At 38.0% G+C, this 7,454-nt stretch overlaps 1 pseudogene; it reads left to right on the top strand.

Annotated features, from left to right (window-relative positions):
- The first annotated feature begins 4,659 nt into the window (after positions 1–4,659).
- Positions 4,660–6,392, top strand: LOC112818340 (olfactory receptor 5T3-like; annotated as a pseudogene).
- Positions 6,393–7,454: the final 1,062 nt, after the last annotated feature.

The raw sequence follows: 7,454 nt of genomic DNA, 5'->3' as shown, positions 1-7,454 counted from the left end.
GTCTCTTATGGTTTCATTGTGTTGGCCATTCTGAGGATGCATTCTGCCGAAGGGAGGTGGAAAATCTTTTCTACATGTGGCTCACACCTAACTGGAGTGTCAATTTTTCATGGTACGGTTCTCTTCATGTATGTGAGACCAAGTTCCAGCTATGCTCTGGACCATGACATGATAGTGTCAATATTCTACACGATTGTGATTCCCATGTTGAATCCCATCATCTACAGTTTAAGGAACAAAGATGTAAAAGAGGCAATGAAAAGAGCGTTTGGTAAAAACTGGTTATGTCAATAAAGTATACTGTTCACATTGACCACTAAATTAAGAAAAGTTTAGAATAATATTCATTGTCTTAATATTAATATGATAGAGATTGTACTCATTTGCTCAGACTGCCATAACAAAGTGCCCCAGACTGGTAGTTTAATAACAGAAATTTATTTCTCACCGTTACAGAATCTACAAGTCTGAAAGTGAAGGCAGAGTGAATTTCTTCCGAGGCCTCTCTCCTTCACTTGCAGGTGGAAGTTTGTTTTGGGGGGGGGGGGGTTTTTTTCGCGGCAGTCTTTTTTTTCCGTTTCTATGTCATTCCTCTCTGTGCCTCTGTGTTCTGAATATATGTGTATGTATATATGTGTGTGTGTGTGTGTGTGTGTGTGTGTGTGTGTGTGGATGTGGATATGTGGACACTTGTATATATTCATTATATAAAAAATATTTACATGTACACACATATTTATTATATATAAGTATATTTTTACAGGCAGAGTCACCTATGCATGTGATCATTACTTTAAAATGTATAGTATTATTACCTTTCACCCTCATATGAGTCAAACTTGATGGTCTCCCATAGTTGCAATTCTTAATAACTTTATAATTATATCTGACTAGCTTGAGCAAATACCACACAATTGATTGCAAAACTCCAGTTCACATAATCCAAATCCACTTCCCTCGAGTCCCTGGCATCTATCTCCTGATAAAAGCCTTCTGCTCTATCCTTAAATCTGTACATTGGCAGCAGGGGCCACAGATAATATATTTAAATCTCTAGTGTCATTACCACACTGCTTGTGAGGGTGCTTCTCTCCCCTTTTTGTTATTTCATTGAAAACGTGGACATTGAATCCATTTTTACTTCCTCACAAATTACAGACACTAGGCATTAGCATTTATCAAGATTATACTTCAACTCAAGAATCACAAAAGACAGGCACAATTCAGAGAGTAAAATACAGCTGGCTGGCAGAAACTAAGCTAAACCCCCGCCCATCTTTGTGGGGTTTCCTGCTAACCCTCTACAGACTCAGCCTTGGCTCTGCTCTCTTTTGACCATTACCACTCTGTGATGCCCTTAAGATGCTGCCACTCCTCAGTGCCCAGACCCAAGAACCAAGGTATAGAAAAGCATCCTGATTATACTCAGGTTTAGTCCTACTTCCAACAAACCTCATCTTCATTGCAAGGACATGTGTCCTTCAAAGTTAATTCATTATAAATGATTTTGGTTTTCCATCCATCCCTCCTTCCTTTCTTTATCATCATTATTATTTTTTTGAAGATTTCATTTATTTATTTGAGAGACAAAGACAGAGATAGCAAGAGAGAGCACAAGTGGGAAAGAGAGGGAGAAACAGGCTCTCTGCTGAGCAGGGAGCCCGAGATGGGGTTCAATCCCGGGATCATGGGATCACGACCTGAGCCGAAGGCAGATGCTGAACCGGCTGAGCCTCCCAGGCACCCTTAACATTATTATTATTTTTGTGTTAAATCTCTTTGGCTCCAATAGGATGATCTCCTTAGGAACATAGAGCACAATGTAAGGATATTTCCCTAAAGTGGGATTGTTAAGTTTAAATAACATCTTAACCATACAAATATAGATAATCTCTTACAACATTATATACTGCACCACCCCCATTTTTTCTTCATTTCTTTTCTTCTATTTGGAAGGTTCTCCCGGCTGCCATTTATATGACTCATTTTTTAAAATGCCTTTGCTTAGTGAGGATTTCATTGATTACATTATAATTACAATTTACTTCCATTGACTATCCTCATATTCTTTCTTTTTTGAATATAACAATTGCACTTGTCAGGGATTCATATAATATGCACTTAATTTATATTTGATTTATCATAAATCAAATATATTCCAGACACATATATTTGGAATATTACCTGATACATATTGTTGCTCAGTAAATATTCCCTAAATGAATAAATATTTTACATAAGAAATGGTCAAAAACATTTTTTAATTCAATGAAAGGATGCATGTGAAACAAGATAGAATGTTTTATTTAAATATTAGTTACTGTTTTAAATTTTCTAGTTCATTTTTTTCCTTTAAAATAGGTTCCTCAAAAAGTTAAAAATAGAACTACCCTATGACCCAGCAATTGTACTACTAGATATTTAGCCAAAGCATACAAAAATATAGATTCAAAGGGGCACATGTACCCTGATGTTTATAGCAGCATTATCAGTAGTAACCCAACTATAGAAAGAGCCCAAATCGCCATCGACTGATCAATGGATAAAGAAGATGCAGAAACATAATGGAATATTACTCAGCCATCAAAAAGAATGAAATCTTGCCATTTGTAACAACACGAATGGAGTCAGAGTGTATTATGCTAAGTGAAATAAGTCAGTCAGAGAAAGACAGATACCCTATGATTTCACTCAAATGTGGAATTTAAGAAACAAAGCAGATAAACATAAAGGAAAGAAAGATGAGAGAGAGAGGGAAGTAAACCGTAAGGAACTCTAACTATAGAAAACAAACTCAGGGGTGATGGAGGGAGGCGGGTGGAGGATGAGCTAGATGGGGGATGGGTATTAAGGAGGGCACTTGTTGTGATGAGCACTGGGTGTTATATGTAAGTTATGAATCACTAAATTCTACTCCTAAAACTAATTTTACATATATGTTAACTAACTAGAATTTAAATAAAAACTCGAAAAGAAAAAAAATACAATATTTCCTCTTTCTATTGGTCTACTTTGCTATTCTTTCCTAGCCTTCTCATTTGGGTACAATTTTCCAATAAATAATGTGTCAGTGGAATCACACATATTTTAGTACTTCATATTTTCATTATCAATATTTCTGATTTTTCCCATTATTTTTTACTTAGGAGTAGTTTAGTAACATCTAAAAATGTTGAAATGGAATAGTTTGAGAGTTTTCTTAAATTTGTTAGTCATTTCAAAATAGAATGCAATTTTCAAAAATTTTCTTTATTCAGATCTTACTTTTCACTAATATATGGAAGTTTTCATAAAGCTACCCCTATACTTGTAAAGAGAGAAAATCGTCAATTCAAAGCTTTGTACATACTTACCTACAAAAACAATCTTATTGAATGTTTAGTTTAAGCCTTTATGTCCTAATTAATGTTTTCTTAACTGAAAATATTTAATACAGGTATATCAAGTTTCCCAAAGTTAGCAGGCTTCTTTCCATTTCTCCCTTTGCATTTCCTGTATGAGAACTTTCCTGTTTGGGATATGTGTTGCTACATTTCTATTTGCATAAATAACATTCACTCTGGAGTGGCAGAGCCTGAGTAGAGGCACCCACCTCACTCTAGGTTACCCCCTAGGACGGCAGACTCAAAGCAGCAATTAGAGTAGTCTTACTCATTTACAAGCATAGCCGTGGCAAGTTGATCATGGTATTCTAGAAGTGAAATAGATGAGAAATACTACATTCTAACTTGATCTTTATAAGCAGAAAAGTTCTGGGTTAAGTAAACAAAAGTCTAACTTGAATCACAAAAACAGAGTCATTGTCCCTCAATCAATTTATGAACTGAGGCAGCTTAGAGTCCTAGAACCCCTTTAATGAAGGGACCAGGTACCCTTGAGGGAGGACCCAGGTATACTACCAAGAATTTAAACTATTAATCTTTCTCTAAGCCTTCCGCAGAGAGACTTTGGACCTTTACCTGGGTAACTGTGCATTGGTGAAAAGGAAATAACCAGATCTTTGAGAACTACTGGGCATGAGTTCTGAGCTGATGATGATTCCAGAAGACCCAAAACATTGTTGTGTGTTTGTGTGTTTGTGGCCCAACAGTCAAGGTAGCGGCTGGTGGAAGTCAGGTGGTCAGTGGAGTTTTACTCCTGGCCCATCCCGCAGTGAATCCCTTATGCCCCTGCACCATCCTGTGGTTAATTCTCCAGTTTCAGAATGTCTACTTGGAATGAACAACTCAGTCCCCGGCAGAATCCCCACATTGCTTCTCTGACCTGTGGAGTAAGGGTCATCATGATGGAAAAATCCCAAGTGGGAGCAATTATAACTGCCTCTACCAAGAAAAATAGTAAACCAGAATCAATACTGCATTTTGAAGGGTAATGAGAAATGAGTTCCACCATCAAAGACTTGAAGGATACAGGAGTGATGATTCTATTACATCTCCATTTAAATCTCCTATTTGGCCTATGCAGAAAACTGCATATCTAAGAGTACAGTTGGTATAAGGCATATTAAGGTCAAGGGAAATTTGCTGCATCTGGTCACTTTTACAACCAAAAAAGTCACACTAGTGGACCTCTTCTTTGAAGGCAGTATATTCTTCATTGAGTTGTGTTACTCCAGCCATGTCCTAACTGACCTCAAAAGTTGATAGTTTTGAGGGGTTCATGACAGGAAAAGGCTCTGCCAGAGGTTCAGGCTGCTGTGGACCTTCTCTTCCATGTGGAGCAGATGATCCAGCAGGTCCATTGGTGCTTGGAGTGGCAGTGGCAGAAAAGGATGCTGTTTGGAGCTTTTGGTCAGTCCCTGTGGGCGAAACACAGTGAGACCCTTAGTACTGTGGAGCAAAGTCCTGCCATCCTCCATAGATAACTACTTTTCTTTTGTAAAACAGCTTTTAACCTGCCACTAGGCCTTAGTAGAGACTGAACACTTTACCATGGCCACTAAATTACCATGACAGCTGAGTTTCCCCATTCAAAGCTGGGTGTTTTCTGACCCAACCAGTCATAAATTTGGGCATAACAGCAGCCCTCCATCATGAAATGGAAGGGTTATATATGAAATTGTGCTCGAGCAGGCCTTGAAGGTCCAAGAGGGTTAAATGAAGAAGTATCCCAAACACTAAGGGTCCACAATTCTTCTCTCTTCTAGCCTGAATCTATGGCTTCCGTGGAGTTTCCTATGATTATTTGACAGAGGTAGAGAAGACTTAGGCCTAGTTTACAAATGGTTCTGAATGATAAGCAGACACCACGCAGAAGGGCACAGTTGCCGCAACACAGCCTCTTTCTGTGACATCCCTGAAAGACTGCAGTGAAAAGAAATCCTCCCAATGGGAAGAACCTCGAGCAGTATATTTAGGTGTTTGTTTTGCGTGGAAAGAGAAATAGACCGATGTGAAACTACATATTGAGTCATGTTCTATAGCCAGTGGTTTGGCTGGACAGTCAGGGACTTGGAAGTTCCATGATTGAAAAATTGGTGTCAAGAAGGCTGGTCAAGAGGTATGTGGATAGACCTCCCTCTTGTGTTAAACATGTGAGGATATTTGAGGCTCTTGTCAATGCCCACCAAAGATTGCCCTCAGCACAGAAGGATTTTCATAATCAAGTGGATAGGGTGACTCATTCTATGGATATCATTCATCTTATTTCACTAGCCACCCGTTTTATCAAATAATGGGCTCATGAAGTGATGGTGACAGCAAGGAAGAAGGTTTGTGTGGGGTCAGTAACATAGACCTCCATTCACAAAGGCTGACTTGTCTGAACCCATTGCTGAGCACCCAACCTGCCAGGAACAGAGACCAATACATAGGCCCCAATAAGGCACCATTACCTGGTGTGATCAGCCAGCTACCTCATGGCAGGTTGTTTATACTGTGCCACTTCCATCATTATAGGGCAATGTTTTGGGCCTGGTTATATTGGTCTTTGGAGATTCCTAGCTTCACCACCCCATGTACTATTTTCTGAGTGTTTTATCATTCTTGGATGCCAGTTATTCCTCAGTTGTTACTCCAAAAATGCTGACCAATTTCCTAGCAGAGAATAAAGCCATTTCCTATCTTGGTTGTGCAGCCCAGATGCTTCTTTTGGTTACTTTCAGGACCACAGAAAGCTTTCTCTTGGCAGCCATGGCTTATGATTGCTATGTAGCAATCTACAACCCTCCCCTCTGTTCTGTGAGCATGTCACCCAGAGTCTATGTGCCACTCATCGTTGCTTCCTACATTGGTGGCATTTTGCATGCTTTTGTACACACAGTGGCCACGTTCAGTTTATCCTTCTGTGCATCCAATGAAATTAGACATGTCTTTTGTGACATCCCTCCAGTACTTGCCATTTCTTGTTCTGACATTTACACAAACCATATATATATATACACACATATATAATGCATATATGTATAATATATATTGTGTATATATGATGTATATGTAATGTGCATATATATTAGATATACATATATTTATATAATTAACAAGTTGTTGCTTTTTTCTAAGCTCTACTTTTATTTTTCCTGAGCCTAAGTACATTATCAATAAATATTACTATCTAATACTTACCACTATAATTTTTGGAGTTTCAGAATGGATCTTATCATTTCTATGATTGGGCAGTAATAAGGAAAGATTTTGATAATGGGATAAAAATATATAGTGTTGGGCCAAATAGTGAAAAGGTCAGAGCCATAAGCCTAGATAGATCTTACTCTGAAAGCACATGGAGAACAAATGAAATAAGTTTAAGGAGGTCTTGCACAGGGACCTTAGGATGGAGAAGTAACCTCATAATGAGTGTGAAAGACTTCCTATAAACAGTGTGATGATACACTAATCCATAGAATCCTAAGCGCATAAGCTATAGTAGTAGTGAGTGAAAATTCCACAATGACTGGCAACAGCAATACACTTGTATCAACAAATATTTAATATGAACCAATTTGAACACAGTAAAAGTGTGTTATACAAAAGATTATACAAATGATCTATATTTGTAAAATGCTGTGTTGGAGGGTTGATAAATGCTTTATTTGGAAATATTCTAGGATATACAGACAGTATTATTCATTAAAACCAAGACATTTTCTTTAGTTTCTGAGCATAGAGACATAAATTGATATGCAACATTCTTTGCAGATTTACTTAAAGCTAATAATGTGTTTTACTTAGGAACCAATTTCTCACAAACAATTTCTTCATCGCCTCTTTTACATCTTTGTTCCTTAAACTGTAGATGATGGGATTCAACATGGGAATCACAATCGTGTAGAATATTGACACTATCATGTCATGGTCCAGAGCATAGCTGGAACTTGGTCTCACATACATGAAGAGAACCGTACCATGAAAAACTGACACTCCAGTTAGGTGTGAGCCACATGTAGAAAAGACTTTCCACCTCCCTTCAGCAGAATGCATCCTCAGAATGGCCAACACAATGAAACCATAAGAGAC

Source organism: Callorhinus ursinus, unplaced genomic scaffold, assembly GCF_003265705.2.
Source record: "Callorhinus ursinus isolate GAN/ISIS: 27379988/994484 unplaced genomic scaffold, GSC_fseal_2.0 scaffold2545, whole genome shotgun sequence".
In the NCBI taxonomy this organism is placed as follows: domain Eukaryota; kingdom Metazoa; phylum Chordata; class Mammalia; order Carnivora; family Otariidae; genus Callorhinus; species Callorhinus ursinus.
Note: the sequence above shows the minus strand (reverse complement) of the source record. Positions and strands in the feature narration are given on the sequence as shown.